The 20,295-nt window shown below is 45.3% G+C and overlaps 1 protein-coding gene and 1 long non-coding RNA gene across 17 annotated transcripts in view; both read right to left on the bottom strand.

The window, feature by feature from the left end:
- DISP3 (dispatched RND transporter family member 3) overlaps positions 1–20,295 on the bottom strand; it is an 84,043-nt gene that overhangs the window by 34,908 nt on the left and 28,840 nt on the right. The gene's annotated exons all lie outside the window — the stretch shown is intronic.
- The window catches only part of LOC146759880 (uncharacterized), a 38,555-nt gene continuing 23,840 nt past the window's right edge, over positions 5,581–20,295 (bottom strand). The window contains exon 2 of the long non-coding RNA XR_014932098.1: positions 5,581–5,745. This is a non-coding gene — a long non-coding RNA (uncharacterized LOC146759880). The remainder of the gene's footprint in view (positions 5,746–20,295) is intronic.

Here is a 20,295-nt window from a genome sequence, read left to right as displayed (position 1 = left end):
AGCCAGCAGGGCAAGGGAGTTCTTCTCTCCTCTGCTCTGCCCTGGGGAGGGCACATGGAGCACTGAGCCCAGTGCTGGGCTGCCCAGTTCAAGGCAGGCAGGGAACTGCTGGGGAGAGCCCAGCGGAGGGCTGCAGAGAGATCAGGGTCTGGAGCATCTCCTGTATGAGGAAAGGCTGAGAGCCCTGAGGCTGTTCAGTGTGGGGAGGAGAAGGTTGGGAGGGGAGCTAAGCAATGTGTATAAATATCTAAAGGGTGAGTGTCAAGTGGATGGGGCTGGGCTCTTTTCTGTCCTCTTTGAAGTTGTGCCACTTGTTTCCTGCCTTTCTGCCAAAGAGCTGGGACCTTTCTTCCCCACCTTTCCTAACCCACACATCCTTCTGGACGGACCATTAAAGGAAGTGGACATTTCCTGTCCATTCACAGAACTAACAAAGCCACATCACCGTTTCCTTGGGCCACGTGTTTACAAACCTCAGCTCTGAACCCAAAAACAAAACAGCTCCTGGTTGTTGCTGGTAGGACCTGCACCCGAGCTGCCAGCCGAATTATTTATGTTCAATATCTCCCAGATGCAGAAACCAGATGCAGAAACCAAATTCTTCCCCACCCAGCACAGCGGTGAGGGCACCCAGCCAGCCAGCCCCCCTCTGTTATTGGAGAATGCTTCCTGTATATTTCACGAGAGCCAGATGGCACCATCTGAACAGCAGTGAGCCCAGAGCCCGCAGCCACAGCAGCCAGAGGGAAGCGTGCCCCGGTCATGAACAGCAGTGCTGGGGCTGGGGGCTCAGCTGCAGGCTGGAAGTTGATGTTTAAATGGAGCTCAAGGCTTGCAGAGCGCACTAGTACCCTGCAGCTTGCATCCGAACCAAGCGAGCATCCTCACCACATCTCTGCCCCCCGTGCACCGAGTGTGGGAGCTCAGGGTGCTGGGCCCCCTGTTCTCACCTTCTGTCAGAGCGTTGAAGCCCCCATGATGCCAACACAAACACAAACATTAGCAATAAGCACTGCACAATTTGGACAAAAAATATATTGTAGGCAGAGAATAAGAGAGAGAATCTCTACTCTTGAGCTCTGGGAACTACTGAATAGCATTTTCCTGAGCTGGAAGGGCTGGTTTGAAAATGCAAATCAGCCTTGGGTTTTTGAGAGACACTGAGAAAAAAGACCCATGCAGCAAAGCTTTATTGTCTTGTAATGAATGCGGGATTTGCAAAGCTGCTTGGTGCCTGTGAATGCACAGTGGTTGCAGGCCAGGGGCTGGAGGAGACCCGAGGCTTCTCTCCACCTCACTCTGCCACTGACTGGGACCTGCCCTGAAGATGACATCCCTTCTTTCAGCTCAGCGCCCTCATCAGAGGATGTAGGGAGAGAAAGACATGAGGCCAAATCTGTGCTCCTGGTGATGTTACACATCACAGGTGGGAGCCAGCAGAGTAATACAGCAGGTGTCTTCCTCCAGGGACCGATGGACTGAGATCATGCTGCCCTGTTCTAAATGCTCTTTCTCCAGTAGATTCAAAATTTGGTATTGCTATTCCTGCTGCAGTTTCTATTGCTATTCCTATTGCTCTGACTATTCCTATTGCTATTTCTATTACAATTTCTGTTCCCATTGTTACTCCTATCTCTATTCCCATCCCCATTCCTATTTTTATCCCTATTCCTATTCCCATTTCCTATCCCTATCCCTATTCCCATCCCCATTCCTAATCCTATTCCTATTCCCATTTTCTATCCCTATCCCTATCCCTATCCCTATCCCTATCCCTATCCCTATCCCTATCCCTATCCCTATCCCTATCCCTATCCTATTCCCATTTCCCATTCCTATCCCTATTTCCATCCCCATTCCTAATCCTATTCCCATTTCCTATCCCTATCCCTATTCCCATCCCCATTCCTAATCCTATTCCTATTCCCATTTCCCATTCCTATCCCGATCTCTATCCCTATCCCTAACCCTATACCTATCCCTACCCCTATCCCTATTCCCATTTCCCATTCCTATCCCTATTCCCATTCCCATTCCTAATCTTATTCCCATTTCCTATCCCTATCCCTATCCCTATTCCCATTTCCCATTCCTATCCCTATTCCCATCCCTATTCCTAATCCCATTCCCATTTCCTATCCCTATCCCTATCCATCTCTATCCCTATCTCTATCCCTATCCCTATTCCCACCCCCATTCCTAATCCTATTCCCACTTTCTATCCCTATCCCTACCCCTATTCCCATTTCCCATTTCTATCCCTATTCCCATCCCCATTCCTAATTCTATTCCCATTTCCTATTCCTATCCCTATTCCCATCCCCATTCCTAATCCTATTCCCATTTCCCATTCCTATCCCTATTCCCATCCCCATTCCTAATCCCATTCCCATTTCCTATTCCTATTCCCATCCCCATTCCTAATCCTATTCCCATTTCCCATTCCTATCCATATTCCCTTTCCCATTCCTAATCCTACTCCCATTTCCCATTCCTATCCCCATTCCCATTCCCATTCCTATTCTGGCCCACCCTTGACATTTATGTCACTCACTTATTTTGCTATAGAGCTCATTTCCTCCTTGAGTCCCAGAAACTCCTCTTCAACTGCCCAACTTTTCCACATCTACCTGTAGAGCATCAAAAGAAGATGATGGAATCAAAATAAGCCTTTCACACACTAAATTGAGGGTGTACACCCAGCATCACTTTGGAAACACCATGAGATGCTACATGTCTCTTCAGTGAGGGAGGGAAGGGGCAGAAGTGGGTGGAGCAAAAACATTCCATAAAGCAGAAAGGGAAAATAGAAAGGAAGGCAAAGTGTTTGCTCCAAAAATTCCTGGAGAACAAAAACGTTCCAGGATGGTTGTAGGTCAGAAATGATTCTTGGAAAGGAAAAGCTTTCTTTCCTGGTGTAAATCACTATCAGCAGCACGTGGGAAATGTGCCAGCAAATGAACCCAGCGCCCATTCAGGTCTAATGATTAATGCAAGAGAAGATGTCACTCCAATTCCGCACATCGATATCAGGTATCTTTCCTGTTAATGTTAATGTCACTCCTCTGGAATAAAAAAATTAAGCGCTGGGGGAAATACAAGCCAACTTCATAGGTGCTATTAATCAACGCCATTCAGTCCCGGGAGTTGGACTCAATGATCCTCGTGGGTCCCCTCCAATGTGGGATATTCTGTGACTAAGGAAGATATGAGCCCTTTGGGAGGTGTGGCTGGAGCAATGCCTTTGCTAACTGCATTTGGTGGCTTGCCCCTATTTACAAACACAAACTGTGGATAAACCCAGACGGGTAGATTGATAAAATATCTGTCAGTAAGAAACAGGGAGATGGAGAGAGAGATTTAGGACTGAGCTTAATACTTGTGTGATTTATCTGCATTAAGCTCAGACTGTGTGTGTGGTTTGGGTTTTACTTGTTTATTTTGCTTCCTTTGGCTGCCTTTGGTACCGGCAGAGATTTATATTGTTAACGTTTCAGCCCATGGGAGGTTTTGGATAATTCTTGTTCCTGGGAAAACATGAGGAGAGTTTCATACAAATTCCGAAGCTCTAAAGACAAAGAGACCTGAAGTTGCCTGGATTTCTTCCTGTAGCAAAACCCAGCTTTGCCTCCTCACAGCCAGAAGACCGAAAGCTACCAGCATCCTCTGACTGTGCATGAGGACATCCAGCCTTCCTGCAACAGATGGCAAAGCAGTGAGAATGGCCACAGCCGGTGGGTGGTGCGGATGTGTTTACTTTCATAAAGCCCAGAGATTAAAGGTCCACCAGTGCCCATCAGCAGTCTGTTACATTCATTCATTTATAATGATTTCCCATTTTTTCCCTTGCAGTTACATTTTGGACATTGTTACTTGGATCCCTAAAACCATCCAACATAACTGAAAGGATTGCCTTAATACAGGGTATCCAGGATTTCTCCCACTGTCCCCTTTTGCAATCCAAGCCCTGGCATAAATCTATGGGACACTGAGCCCCTTTCAGCCCTCAGAGGCAAAATTCTCAGGAGCAAAGCAGCTGAGGGTATCAATAATGGTAGAACAGAAGAGGACAGATGGAGGACAGCACTGGTACCTATAGTCTCTGCTGAAGGTTTTGTGTAAGATGGATAGAAATGTTGCATGGTGAGAACTTTATATCTAGCACAAAACTCTAGGGGGAAAATATAGGGAAGGAATAGAAGGAAATTAAGGTAGGAGCTTGTGGGGAGAAGCAAAAGGCTTCCCCATAGAGCCCTCCATCACCATGACTCCAAAACTGGGTGACAGAGTGTCACTGCTTGCTGCTGTGGATGTGATTTACGACAACTCTTTGCTGCTGTTTGAGCCAAGAGTGGTGCCAACCCACCTGTGATCTTCTCTGCCCCTGCTCCTCGCTCCCCAAATATTCCCTATTTCCAAGCAGCTTCTGCAGAGATTCTCACTCTCTGCTTCTGTAATGAGTTGCACAGCACGATACGGAATTAGCAGAATCTAAGTTATTAATTGTCTACAACAATTAGCCAGGACACCTGGGCCTTGAGGCACCTTGGTTATGTGTGGGAGCCAATTACAGTCTCATACATATTCATACCGCTTCGTGCACAAACAGTGCGAGCTGCTTCCCCAACTCTCTACATCTCCTTTCCTCCAACGCACATCCAGCCCATCCTGAACCATGGTGGAACAACAGCTTCCTTTCCTTTCACGTTTCACTGAAATCAAATATTTGCTGTAGCTGTAATTGATGTAATGGAAATACAGAACTAGCACATTTGACAAGCAAGATCAGAAGAAGCCCTGGCCAAGCCTTACAAATGCTTTGTGAGACATCGGGGTGCTTATCCAATGAATCATAGAATGGTTTTGAGTTGGAAGGAACCCTAAAGGCCATCAGGTCCAACCCCTCTGCAATGAGCAGGGACACCCACAGCTCCATCAGCGCTCAGAGCCCCTCCAGCCTGACTTTGGGTGTCTCCAGGGATGGGGCACCCATCACCTCTCTGAGTAATGTGTTCCAATGGATTCTGTCTTTTTGAGTTTCTTCATAATTCACCTGTGATTTTATGTTTCATGAAGGGGAAGCACTAGAAACATCACCTTCAACACTATGGCCATACCACTGAAGTGGTATTCTTGGGCATATAGTCTTATTTTTGGGTGTTCCTGTGTGGAGTCAGAGGTTGCACTTGATGATCCTTATGTGTCCCTTCCAACTTGGGATATTCAGTGATTCTATGCCTTCCCCAGCGTGGTGTCAGAGCCCAGCCAACCAGGGCCATGTGGCCCCTGAGAGACCACTGATCCACCAGAGTGCCCATTTAATATCTCTTCTACAGTAGCTAAAATATCAAATCTATAACCTGCTATCTAGATTTATCATCCTATGACTTTTGTGGGTTGTAGAGTGCAAAATAAGGTCAGGAACACATGTTATTTATCTGACACACTGGAGTGACTTTCTCCTCAGCCACCCCTGTCTGCTGTGCAAATAAATCCCTGCTCCATGTTTAGGAAACAAAGCTATTTCTGTCACATAGAAGCCCAGCTGAAGCTTTTGAAATCATCTGATCTTAATATTGCTAATGTTTGCTGTTTATTTCTATGCACCCAAACAGCTTCCTGAAGGGGCCCGATTGATTCCGTTCTTCCAATCAGTTTTAATCTTCATGGGCTGGGATGAAGCTGGCCGCAATTTTCAAGAGTGACTTATGATTTAGGCTGCTTTGCTTCCATTATGGACACCACCTGAGTAAAAATCAATGGCAAATTAAACCACTGTCAGCAATGGCCGGTGAAAGAGCGACTGTGGGCTGGGAGAGGGATAGAGTTTGTATGCTTCACAATTAAAGAGTAAGCGAAAAGGAAAGAAAGGAAAAAGCAGTGGCCACATTGTAAAGGTTTATGCACTTCAGCATCCTGCATCACACTTAGCTTGTGACTGGGACACAGCATTGGCCACTTCTGGGAAGCGAGCACCGATGTAGTACACTGCACAGCCTGGCTCTCCCCTATTACTCCTGCTTTACGCCACCTGACAGCAAGCCAAAGAATATTAAGGTTGGAAAGACCACTGAGATCACCAAGTCCAACCCCAACCCATCCCCATCATGCCCACTAACCATGAACCTGAGCACCAGTGGTGGTGACTCCCCCCCCGTCCCCAGCCATCCTGTCCTATTGATTTTAGGTTTCTCCACGTGCACTTTAACATCTGCTTTGTTTCCCTACAAACCCCTATTGTACAACAGAGTGATTCAAACAACTCACAACTGTCTTTCTGCCCCCTTCCTATTGCAGGGATTCCACCTGCTAGGAGAACTTCATGTTGGCAGGGAAGCCAACAGATCAGAAACAGATCAGTATCTTCGATGTTGTGCTTTCTGTTTAGGAGTTTGTTTCCCTTTCTTCCTCCATTGCATCAATATTAACATTTTGATTCATAAGCAAAATAAATAAAGGCTATAAATACGCTTTTTCTTCTTGTTAAATCATAAAGCTCAAAGTTAGGGTTCCCACAGCAACTGTAACTCAACCTTTATGTGCACATACATTAAAAGCAAGGAAATTACCACCCAAGGCAGCAATTGAATATGCGTGAGGGGATTACATTACTGACAGTGGAAGGACTGAGAAAAGTTGAAATCCCAGTGATGTGAAACATTTCAGCTCTTCTGTGACAAGATGTCAAAAATAAAAGGAAAGAAAAGAAATCAGAGATCTTGATCTCCATCGATGTAAATGGGATTCAACTCCGCAGAGCTGTTTGAGAGAGGTGATGTTACCTTCACTTGTGAATTGCACTGGACTCAAATGATGCTAAGTCACTCCAGAGTCAATGATGGTGCCAATGAGCCTGCCTTGTGTCTCTGTCACTGCATGGAGCCGATGGGTGACCCAGAACAGAGTGTGGGCCCACAGAGTTGAAAGACTCATGAGGGGATCTATTGCATTCACACACATCTGTCATCCTTCCATCTATTCCAAGAATCATAGAATGGTTGGGTTGGAAAGGGTCTTAAAGATCACTAAAGGTTGGTGCCCCCCATCAGCTCAGGCTGCCCAGGGCCCATCCACAGCCTGGGGCACCTACAAAGATGGAGTAACCACAGCTCTGGGCTGTTCCAGGGCTTCACTGCTCTTTGAGTGAAGAATTTCCTCCTAATATCTAACCAGAGTCCAAGGGACGCAGATGAAAGATTGGCAGCCTCTATGGACAGGAGATCTCAGCCTCTCCAGCTCTCCTGTGCCCTGCCTGCCACAGCAGCAAGTCACTAATGGGAAGTGTTTTAAGCACAAACAGCATCCTAGGGGACTCTGGCTAAGTTATTCTAATTATTTGTACAATAAGATGAAAGAGGGACGTGTTCCCATTTCAAAAAGGCTTTAGCCTGTGCTGATGCTCCTTTGTGAGGCCTGAGAGCTGAGAACTAATTAGTCCTAAATAATACTCCCGACAAAGGCACAGCAAGGAAGCAGAAGAGATGCACACATGCCAAACCAAACAACGTCCTTTCAAATGGAAGATCAAATAGGCACCACCACTTCAGAAAGCCAAAGATGCCCCGAGCAACTGGTTGGTATTTACCTTACACAGAAAGAAAGGATAAAAAGGGCTGCAAGGCTGTATCTCCTGAATCCTCCCCATGCTTTTCCCATAGGGAAGGGGTTTCCCTTACATTCAGCACAGATGCTCTCATCACCACTTGCTGTCATTATCCACTGGATGTATTTTTAACAGGCTTCACAGCCAGCTCTTTTAAATAAACATGAAGGCAGTGGCTTACAGCTGGAGCTTGCAGAGCACGCCATTTGATGCGTCGCGTGATGCAGGAGATGGTGTGTGATCTTACAATTAAAGGATGTATCACAGCCTGGCCCAGAAGGATTAACACAACTTTTGCTTTCATGTTTTCTAACTGTACAAGGCAGTGCTGGGTGCTTCCTTCACACCTGCACAGTTCTTCCTACCACCAGTACTGCAAAGAAAACTCTTCCACTGCCCTCTCCCAACTCTTCAGAAGGAAAGGAGCTACCAACACCCCACTGCAGGGCTTTATCAGCCAGTCAGAGGTAGTGCCAATCAAAGCAATGCCTGAGAAGAGACAAAGCCACACTGCTTTCACCAAAGTGATTTCATACTGAGTGTGTCCTGTAAACAGCCCTCAGTTCTCTGCTTGCACGCCTTGTTTTGTATGAATGCTGTGCTGTTTGATGTTTCTCTCTGAAGTCTGTATAATTGTCCTCTTTCAGGGGCACAGTCCTGGATTAGACACCCCATCACTCAGTTATCATCTGGTAATCCCACAGCTGGACCCAGCTAAATGAGTACACATCCAATGTGAGTCATTACTGACCTCATCTTCAGCTCACAAAAGCATCGACAGCCTGCAAAGCCATCCTAAAGCTTCATCTAAGGCACAGGGCATTGGGAAGTCTAAACTCAACCCCTAGACCCACTGATTTCATTCTGCCACGAGGAGCTTACCAGGAAAGGAAGAAGCTGTGCAATATCCAGGTTAGTTTTGGCTGGTGGAATCCCACAGAAGTTCCTGGGTCAGCACCCAGCTTTTTCCTCCCCTTTCCTTCCTTCCCTTCCCTTCCCTTCCCTTCCCTTCCCTTCCCTTCCCTTCCCTTCCCTTCCCTTCCCTTCCCTTCCCTTCCCTTCCCTTCCCTTCCCTTCCCTTCCCTTCCCTTCCCTTCCCTTCCCTTCCCTTCCCTTCCCTTCCCTTCCCTTCCCTTCTTTCCTCCCTTTCCTCCCTTCCTCCCTTCCTTCCATTTTCTCCTTTCCTCCCTTTCCTCCCTTCCTCCCTTCCTTTTCTCCTTGCCTTACATTTTGTTTTCCCTTTTGCCTCTCCTTGCCCTTTCCTCCATTTCCCTCACACCTGTGATTCATTAATCATAGCACAATCTGCTGCTTACACCTGGACAGTTTTCTAAGAGAGAAGATTCAGATGCTCGCAGTTGTGTGTTAATAGCATCCAGGTCTTTGCTTACCTTTTTCAGAGCTGCCTGGGACTGCATACATTCAGAGCAATGGTTTGCTGTGTGTTTCTAACTCAGAAGCAGCAGTGAGGTGCTCTGTGCAGGCAGGCTCACAGTGCAAGCATGTAGAGGTTGCACACCTGGCTCCCGCATCCAGCAGCCAAAGCTAAAACATGAGGCCAAAGGGTCACTGGGCTGTTGGCACCTGGTAATGTGGACAGACTCAGAGCCATAGGATCACAGCATATCCTGCATTGGGGATCACCAAGTCCAACCTTTGGCTCTGCACAGCACCACCCAAAATCAGACCATATATCTGAGATCAGTGTCCCGAAGCTCCCTAAGCTCTGATGTAAAGCAAAGCCCCCGAGGCTGAATGCCACCGTGGCATAAATTGTGTTTATCATAACAAGAAACAAAGGAGGAAGAGAACAAAAGGAAAAGGGAAGAGGAGAGAAAACAAGAAAGGAAAATACAAACAGAAGAGTGAAAAGGGAGGGATACAGATAGACCCATTAATTTCCCTCTGTTTGCTCTGGGATTTAAACAACAAGCTGCTATGTCTCTGGTTTATCTTAGTTCTTCAGCTGTGAAACGTGCTGTGCTCCAGCGTCTTCTGAGCTTTAGAGATTTGCCAGGGAGCTGGGAATGAAGCAAGAGGCTCAGCAAACAGAGATAGCAGAGGCGGCTTCATACATCACACTCGGAGGAAATTCATTCTTTTCAGCGCTGCCCATGGGTGAAATTACATTATATTCTGTTTGGATAATTGGATGTCATATACCACCCGACTTCTTATAGGATGGCGTTTCCATCCCTGCAGAGGCTGTTAGCAGCATCCCAGGACAGAAGAGAAAAGGGAAAGGTCCCGTGAAGGCTGGAGAACAAAGCAGGGCACAGAGATGTCGGCACTGGACTTCCAAGCACAGCCATGGGGAACAGCCTCCAAGAGGAAAGGGAGGACTGACATACATGGAGGATTTTACTAGCACAAACACAAACTTTTTCCCTCTTTTCCATTAAATTTGGGTATGCAAAGCTCTTATAGAAGAAATTCAAGCCTGAATATGGGGACAGGTCATGTTGTTCCTGTTAATCCCATAGAAATACAGCAGTTTTTCTTTCCTTTCTGTCATCATAGAGGAATGTGGAGTCTCCCAGCCATGCTTCTCCACGTTTCACATCCTCCACTCACCCATATTCTGTTTGAAATGCCCTCAATTTCCCCCTCATTGTCTTCTCTCTCGCTGCTCCTCACTCCAGTTCGTTGATGGCTTTTTAATAGCACAGTTAGAGTTGTCAACACAAGCCAGAGGACAATCTCATGTATCATACCATCCTGGTGCATCTTGGGAACTCCATCTGGCTCAAGCAAACTTATATTACTGAAATAATCTCTCCTCCCTGCTAGTTATTGAATCGTCTTGGCTCAATGGCCTCGTTCAATATCAACTTTTCATGCTTAATAATTAGTGCTGGAGAAAAGAGTTTCATTGAATAAGTGTTTAATGTCACACATGATTAGGAGATGCAGAGATGACCTAACTAGGCAATTCAATTTGAGGCTCAGATGAGGGACAATTAGGAACATGTTCTAGGCTGTGGATGTATGCTAATGGGTGCCTGCAGGGATATTTACGGCACTAAACCCCTTTCTCCCATCCCATGTATTGTTATCTCACTTCAAGGCTCAGAAACAGATATTAGCCCTGATTTTTTTCCATCTCAGTTGCACTGTATGCAATGTACTTCTTCAGAACCCTGTGCTGCTCTCAGCAACAAGTGCTGCAATACTCAGCTTGATAGAGGCACCAAGATAGGAAGCAACTTCCAACCAAGCATATTCAAATACCTCACTGCACTGAAGGCTCTAAATGTCAGCATGCCCACAGCCCTTAGTGACCCCTATTATGTGCAAGAAAAAATGAGATGTGGATAAAAAAAGACACAGACCAACAAATACATTTATGACTGAGGATGAGACAGGTGTGCCTTATTATTCTGAAGGATCTGGAAGCGATGGCATGATTCTCCTATAGGGGTTTCTCCCAGTTTTGGGATTGCTGTCCTTCCTCTGTAGAATTACCCTTTAGAGCTGCTCAGCAAAAACGATGGACAAGAAACGTCTCAAAGCATATCTGACAGAAGTGAGTTTTCTCACTTGGACTCACAAACACACCAATCTACCACATCCTCACACTGTTATCACACTGCTCTTAGGAGTGAAAATAAGACAACCTTCTCAAATAAATCCACATTCCTTCCTATCTCTGACTACCTCATCCCTTTCCTTACAGATCCCTCTCCCCTCCAAACTCTTCAGTACAGCATCTTTAATGGGATTTGGAAAGCATCTGATAGCAGCTGTCACCCCTTTGCACCAAGTCTTCACTCTGCTCTTCCCCATAAATGAGCCCATCGATCCGTTCTCTGCAAGACATATTGCGTTCCTCTGAAACTTCTGATCTGCTTCTTTGTCCCAGAAGAGAGAATGACGAGATGAGATATGTGTTCCCTGTTTACAGTGATATTTCATGTGCAGGAGATTGATTTGCTGTGATAGCCAACAGCTTCCAGAGCTGGAAACCCAGCAGAGCCCTGAACAAGAAAAGATACCTGTTGGACTCCTCTAGAATGAAATACTTAGATTCTCAGCTACTCCAGGGTCCCCAGCCACAACTTCAGCTAAAAAGAGCCTGCAGCTTGAATAGGATCATTTCAGCAAGACCTGTTTATACCCCACTTCTCTCATTATGTATATTATTCATGCTTAAGATGTGTACAGTAAAGCAAAGTGGCTTCTCTTGATTGCATCTTTCCAACCTGATATTCACAGAGAGGCACTGTGAATAATTACTGCGTGCAGGCACTAAAAAGAAAAATCACTTGGGTGAATTAGGGACTTTATCTCATTGTTTACTTGTAGGGGGGAGAAACCCCGAATCAGACCACATTGCACATGGTAATGGAACGCAATTACCCATTCTTCTCCAGCTCCGAGGAGAACAAAGTAACTTGAAAGTCCTTGGAAGGTGAAGGAGAGGGAATCAAAATCAGATTGAGAGCAAAGGGAGAAGAAGAGCTTTTGAAGAAAGAAGCACTTGGTGCTTATTCTTCTTGTGAAGCTTCTTTAAACTCAGATGTTATTTCAGAGCTTTCCAGACCCAGCAGATAATTAATGAAATTAAGGTGAGGAGCTGTCACTAAATATTTGCTTGCACCACAGAGTAAGGCCACCCTTAGGAGCTCTGACTCTTAGCCACAGTGGGAAATGCCCTTCAGTGCTGAACTATTTGTGCTGTGAGCAGCTGCTAAACCACTTGCCTGGTAGAGATCACAGAATCACACAATCATTGGGTTAGAAACCATTAAAGACCATTAAAACCCAACCAGTTCCAACCCCTGTTGAGGGCTGGTTGCTCCTACCAGCTCAGGTTGCCCAGGATCCCATCCAGCCAAGCCTTGGGCACCTCCAGGGTTGGGGCACTCACAGCTCTCCAGGCAGCTCCTTCTGTTCCTTCAGTCTGACCATCAGGTCCTTGCCCAGCCATGATGGTTTCCTGCCTTCTCTGCTTGATTTCTTTTGCTGAAGCTTGTGGTTCACACTGTGCTCTTTTCCAGGCCTATACGTACCCCTTGAGATCATGAACTCAACCAGAGCACGGTTGCTACAGCCCAGACTGCCTCCAATTTTAACCTCTTTAATGAGCTCCTCTGCAATAGCCACAGGGCCCAACACAGCTGCAGGCTGGAAATGCCATCTGCTGGAATGGCACATGCAATTAGGTTAACTAAGCTGCAGACAAAACAGGAGGGTGATCAGCTCCATCCTGCAGGTCATACACTGTCATCAACTGGGACCCGGGAGGAACATCCCTCGGGCTGCTCTCCCTCATGCCACCAGATTTACCATGCAGTTAATTACCTGCAGTACATCGTTTCTTCTGATGTTCTTATCACCAGTGAAGACAAATCAGACTTCCAATCTAGTCTTCCATGGCAGTTCCCAGGTACACTGGGATGAATGACACACGGTCATCCCACCTGCACTAACAGCACTTAAAAAACAGGATCAGCTGAGAACCCAGAGGTTTTCCAGGGGTCTTGCACTCAACCAGCAATTGCAGGTTAGTGTGTGATAGACTGAGAGGCCAGATTGAGGAGACAGTTAATAAAAGCAGGACTAGAAGAATCAATGCATTCTGACACACCGGTGACAGATTGGCGAGAGGGACAGATTTAATATCCCAGCGTTATCCTTTTCCAGCCTAAGGGCCCTGAAATTGATTGAATAAATTAAAGCACTGCTGTGGATGACACTCGAGTTAAGGTCGTATCAGCACTTCCATCTTAACTCCCTATATTCTTTCCTCTGGGGTTTTCTATTTCATGCCTTGGCACAGAAAGCTTACTCCTGTGTTACAACTTGGCCACAAACACCTCAGCTACAGCACAACTTTACTGTTATAACTGTCAAGATGAAGCAAAAGGACGCAAGAAAAGGAGGGTGTTACAGAAGGAGAATTAGAAAAGCAGTCCTACCTGGTGTGCCTTTGAAATCAAAGGATAAAGAGCCACGTCAGGCTACTCCTAAAAGTACTGTGTGCTCATTCTGTGTCATGGTCAATCTCTCTTTGCAAACAGTGAGAAGAAAAATAGGTTTTGAAGAGAAAAAGGTACGGAGACCTCACAAAAAATTAAAGCAATTAAAGCTGTAGGCCAAATTCATCTCTGTGTAACTCAACTTGCATGCAAAATTACCCATTGTTCTGTTACTGAAAGCAGTGAAGGTAATTGCCGATGAACATTCTTCAAGTTTTATTCTTTATTATCTCCTGGTAAGTCTCTCTCACAGTTGTCAGTAGGATTTTATGTCAAAACAAATAGATGGAATCAGGCGCTGTGACAGAACTGGGCCTCTCATTGAGTTGGTCTGATCATCAGTATTCCCAGGGCGCCTCTCAACTGGGGATGGAAGATGGGCTCTTAGAAAATATGCTCAATATTGTCTTGAAAGCACTAAACACCTTCACCTGAGGGAAAAAACCTAACCTCTGCCCTTCAGAAATGCTGCTATGTCTCTTCCAAAATAAGATTAAAACCGTGCTTTACCACCTTCATCTTTATAGGCTCTGTCACTTTCCACGACTCCTATATACCAGCCAGCACTGGGTCGCTATCAGCTCTAACATTATCCAATGGGTCACTATCATTACAGTGACCAACATTACCCAACTGCTATGCAGACATCTGCCTAGGCACAGCTGGTTAACAAATGAGGGGCCAGTAGATCATGCTCTGAAAGTTGTGCATTGCACACCCTTCCCCAACTGGCAGCTATCAAGAAAAGAAGCAGAATGGCTCCCAATAGCAAGCAAGGGATAAATTGGTGCTGAAAAATGTTGTCCATGACTGCTGTTTTCCTTCGTGGCTAAAACTCCATAGAGACACTTGAAAAATGTCAAGGTTTGGTGTTTAACAGCAAGGAAACAAATGTCCATTACACAGCTCGGATTGGCATTCAGCTGAGATAGAAGGCAAAACAATCAGTGACATTCAGAGCAGGACATCATTCTGTACCCCACCTCTACACCAGCCAGACAACGCGGGTTAAAGTCAAAGAATCTGAGTCAGCCCTGCATTAATCTGGATGTAAGCCATCCATTTATGGGGGCAAACACACAGTGATTCAGGCCCTCAGTGTCAGCCTCCACGGGGACTTCAATGACTCTCAGCTTGTATCTCAGTCCACAGGCAGTTTGCCCATGAATTTAAACACAGAATGAACGTCAGTGCCTCCTTCTACAAATCAAAGCTTCTCATCTAAAACACTGCACTTGCATGTTAAATAGAGAATAATTACACACTCAAAGGGAGGACAAATCTAATTTGACTAGGAGGATACAGAGAAAATTAATGCAGGGCTCCGGCTGTATGGAAAAAAGCTTTTCACAGTGATTGAAGTGGAAGCAGGAAAGGACCAGTGACTTCTGCTCTGCTCTTGAGACTCACTTCATTGTGTGAATTCTTGATGCTCTCCTGATTCTTCTGCTCCTTGGGTCATCACTGACATCAGCACACGGCCACTCCGGTACTCCAGCATCCTACACACTGTGCACTCATGCAGGGGCATATAGACCTCATATTCACTGTCTCCATGTTTATTACTTTTCAAATCCTCTGCCAGAGTGGTAGGAGTGAGCTTGCTAGCCTTGCTTACTGAGCAATGTAAATGATGGATTTAATCTTCTGTAACACAGCTATCACCCCCAGAAATTCGCATGCATTTCTGTGAGTAATGGGAGCTTTCTGATGGGTTTCACTCCATAAAATGGGGCACAGTTGGCTAAGCAATCTTTGGAGGCTACTCTTTAAACATCAACAGCTCACAGTGTCCTCAGGCGGTGGAAGTTTATGAATCTCTCTTTGGAAGTTAATGCACTCGTTAGTTTTAGGCTGAGGGAGCAGATGGCAGAAGACTTCCTTTCCTTGGACCCAGGTGGCAGCGTCTGCACTGCCCTTCATTAAAGGCTTTGAGACTATTATATATATATATATAGTAATTAATTGAAAGATGCACGTCGAAGGATTTCTCTCCTTCTGCTAGGATTGGTGTTCCCACCACACACAGCACCACCACTACGTAACCAGCACAGAGAGAGAAACCAAGAGAGAAGGGGAAGGAGGCAAGAGGAAAAACAAACCCCAGCCATTCAAATTTCTGGTTGGCTTTTGCAAGAATTGTCCAAGATGTAAATGATGACATCTCAAAACAGGGAAGCCTGACATCCATGCAAGGCTGAAGAAGGGGACTGCCAAGAGCTGCAAAGGTTTTGAGCATACTGGGGTCCAGTTTGCAATATCATCCATTTCCAAACAGAGTGGCAAACGTTAACTTGGCTTCAGTTCTGCATAGACCTCACGGTATGAGACATCCAGAGAGGAACTGAGAAGACCCATTTCTGGCTGAGGATCAGCTCAGTAGTGTTGAGCTGAATTCCCCTCTCAGCCCGTTCTCTTGATGCCTATGGGGTTACGCCGCTGGAAAAGTTTTTTTACCAGTGTTTCTATAACAGATTGCCATATTGTATTGCAAACAATGAAGTGTGATTCAGAATGCCAAAAAGCATCTTAAAACGGCAGGATGGCTCTTTGTATTTTGGGAACCCAGCTGCAGCTGCAAAAACTGATTTGAAAATGTGTGATCCCAGGGTTCTTTAGTATAAAGGGTCCATAAAGAGGTTACACTGGAGAGATACCTTGAAGAATAGTTAAGTGGCAAACTTGAAACATCAGACACTTGCTGCTATCACCAGATCAGACACTTCTTCCAGAGAGGGGAAGGCAAAGACTGCAGGGTCCTGATGCTGCCTTGGGTCAGGCCCTTAAAAAACAGCTGTTTCCCCATCTGTACAGCAGGGGTAATGACATGTAAGTTCTCCAAAGCCACAGCAACTCAACGCTGAGATCTCGGTAAAGGTGTAAGTACAAAGAAATCTCAACAGCTCTTCAAAAGGCTTTAGGATTTAAAAAACTCACCCAATTTCAATAGCAATATAAGTGCTACCACCACAGCCAAGGTTCTTTCCACACTCTGTGCCCAAATCCTGCAGCTCTAATAATCAAGGGAATGTTTAGTCTTCCAGTTGTAATATTTCTTACCTTTTAGGATTCATCCCTGACAATAATTAAGTCCCTTAAGGATGAAACTTAAATGAGCATCAGCCTATGGGGATGGTATTAGTGTGTTAACTGTGTTTGTGGTTTAAATATTAATGTCAAAGTGTAATTACTATCCGCTAAGTTCCAGGCAAGTGTTTGAAAATACATTTAGCTAAGCAGGAAGAATGAGCTGTACCAGTTGGAAGCTTCTGTATGGAAAGGATTAAAACTTAAGGGTGGAACAGTTTCTCAACCAGCAAAGAGCATGAGGAGACATGCTTGGTGGGTGTTCTCCATGCAGACCCAGCGTGTAGTGGCTTCCTGTGCACTGCTGGAATTCACATGGAACACTGAGCATCTGGGAGAGGAAAAGGGTACAGAGCACAGGGACAGTAAGAGCAGAAAGGAGAGAGATGCTGCATGCAAAGCAGGTTTTGAATGGGAAAGAAGGACTCTGCACCAGTACTTGCTTCTCTAGTAGTCACAAACTGTGAGCCAGTGACACTGAACTCTCCCTCTAGGTCTTCAGCATGAAGCAGGAGAGGTTGTAATTCACTTCACTTCATCTCTGTTCATTTCAGGCATACAAAGAAGAAAAGACAATTCAGAGAAATTGAAAAGAGGGCACGGAATGGAGCTGGCTTTGTGATAGCTCAGTTAGATTACCACATATCAGCAATTCCCATTGCTCCCAAACCTTTACAAGTGCAGCTGGGAGAAGAAAGCAAGAAGGCTGAAAGCCAATGCAAACAAACCTTGCAAGGTCCATACTGCTACCCTGCCTCTTAGGGCTGGGCTTCACACACAAAGATCTCCCCTCTCCAAATGAGGTTAGAGCATCCCTGCCCAGAACCTCCATCCTTGTGCTCTAGGTGGGATCAAGTAGAGACCCCTACAGCTTTTCAGCCCTTCACACAATGGATTAAGGATTAGAGATGATTCCCCAGCACTGCCTGGTGTCTGTGGGGACAGCAGAGGTTTGGGTGGCCTTGCAGGCCTAGTGGGCCACAGGGAAATCTTGCGTTCAACATCTGTTGTAAATCCCAAGGGATCTAATGGGATTTGGCAATTTAATCCAGCCAGGGTTTAGATGATCAAAAGAATTCCTTCCAGACAGCAGCACTTACAATGCAGGCCAGCCAAACACTCAAAATACAGTCCCTCAGCAGGATGAAGCCATTATTCTTTCTTCTTGGGTTTATATGTCTTTATTTTTATCGTCTCTCTGAAAGGAGGGTGAGAAAAGAAAGGAAAACATAGTTTATGAGCATGGCCAAACTCTGCCTTGCTCAGCTTCTGCCCTCAGACACAGATATCTCCAGCCTCCCAGTGACACTTCAGCCTTCAGAGATACTGATCGATAGCCAGGTTGCTGGGAAAGACTCATTGCCAATGCCCTAATGACCAGAGAAACCTGCCAGAGGAACTGCAAAATTAATTCTGCCTCTAAATAATTAAAGGTTAGGGGAATATTTTCTTCCATTAACTACTTTTGTCTGTACCCCAGCTGCACATCCCTTCCTGCTTTTGATGTAGGGATTATATCTCCTGCTGCTTTGGGATCTGACCCTGCGCTCCCAGGTCAGGCAGCCTGCTCTCCTGGGTTCTCTTTCTTATGACAGTATCCAGGATCTCAGTCAGACAGACCTGGGTTATGTTTTAGGAAGAAACAGAGACATCCAAAACCTGAATCCTGTTTGAAAAGTGGACTGCTGCTATCTCCCTGCCTCTGTTTCCCCAACTGGAAAATGACTTCCTGCTCTTGGAGGATGCAAGAGATCTACACTGATGTTTTCCAAAGGGCCACGGAGCAGGAATGGTGAATGTCAGTCTGTTTCCTTCCTGTCTCCAGTCCCTGCCTTTCATAACCCATGAGTTGTGCCCTTTAACCAGGGGTCAGCTCCTGCAAAGTACTGAGCATTTCCTGTCCCCATCCTGATCCCGTGGAGTGAGAATGACAACAAAGTTACATAAATACTCATCAAAAACCACCTTTCCTGCAGCAAAGCAGAGATATAAATATGCTTTTTGAATTAGCAGATAGCGTGGTTCAATTTTTCCTCTCTCCATGGAGCGGAATGGGAAGGAGAAAACATGATTCCAACTGGTCAGGTGCACTAATTAGAGGTTATGCAACAGTGTCTTGTCCAGGTTATTTGCTCATCCCCTGGCAATGTGTTTGTGCCTATAGAATCCTTCTAGATCTACTCAGAGAGAACCAGCTCCATTGATATCAATGAAGCTACAGCTAATCATACATTAAAAGAAAATATTCCACCATAAGCAGGGTTTGTTTCTCTATCAATGCAGATGACAATTCATCAGGATGACATCTGCCTTGACAGCCTGAAACTCCCTGCACACTTTAACTTTTACCATTTCTCCCTTTCAAATGCAAATGCTTCACTACTGTTGTATTGCCATCAGATAATGGGGATAACAGGCACCAAAGATGTTGCCTCCACGATGTCACACGATGGAGTAACTCCCACATACACACAATCAAGGTTTCCTGTCTATGTAGAAGTCAGAATATTTACCACTGGGCCAAGAAATGAAACCTTCAAGCCCTATACTAAAGAAAAGGAAGGAATCTTTAAGCCTCTAAGAAGGAAGCTGCAGTACATGGCTGTTTTAATCATTACAGCAAAGAAGGCTCTTGGCATAAATCAGACAGATCCTACTTACTTTGATATAGGTATAAAACCAGGATAAATGCCATGATTTCACTAGGATTATTTCACATTCATGCAGATGCAAATATGATTAAAATTTGGCTTCTTACCATTACAATGAGTACTCTGTAGCAGAACACACACCGTGCAGCTGCTGTTGCTGTAATTCCCAATTGGAAGCAAGTGTACTGACCAGGGATCAGGATGGCGTGTTATCAGTTTGTCTTCCTTGTTCTCTATGTTCCTCTCTCCAGATCTCATTTGCAGCCAATAGAAAGGGAGAAAACAGCACCAACAACTTCTGTTTGCAGTGAAATACCACTACTCCCCAAGCTTCTTTGTGAAGCAAACCCTGGCTAACTGGACATAGACACAGAGACACACCATCTTTCAGTTTCTGCATATGACTCCTATTGTTTTAGAGGATGTATCAGAGGGAGGACACACAATTTCCCTAATTATCAGTTTCATATTATCACTATCATTATTATTTTCTCCTGTGTTAGATCATTTGACGCTCCTTCCCTCTCTGTGGGATTCCCTGATATAATCTACTAAGTACAAACAGCTACAGTTACAACATTAATTGGTATTTAAGCTGCCAACACTGTGTAACTACATGGTCATTTGCAAGTTCCCTTAGATCAGTCATTAATGATATTTAACATTGTTGAGCTATTATATTCATAATTGCTACACAATTCAGAGTATTCAGGTCCCCTGACAAAGAAGCAACCCAGAATATTCAAACAGTCCTGCCTTATGCCTTGAAGTTATTCCAATTGGATGTGATCATTGTGGAATTATGCATCCACTTATCCTGTTAAAATGAGCAATTGGTTTATCCTGCTACCTTCACCTGCAGGACTACTGGAGTCTGCCTGCAGTGTGAGTCCCTGAGCCAGCTTCAGATAAACACACAGCAGGATTAGCAGCAACTTCAGCATGTCCTGTACACACCTTCAAGGTGTTATTT

Source organism: Coturnix japonica, chromosome 9 (assembly GCF_054131305.1).
Source record: "Coturnix japonica strain WE chromosome 9, WE-NBRP24, whole genome shotgun sequence".
NCBI classification, from domain to species: Eukaryota; Metazoa; Chordata; class Aves; order Galliformes; family Phasianidae; genus Coturnix; species Coturnix japonica.
This window is presented reverse-complemented; position numbering and strand designations above follow the sequence as displayed.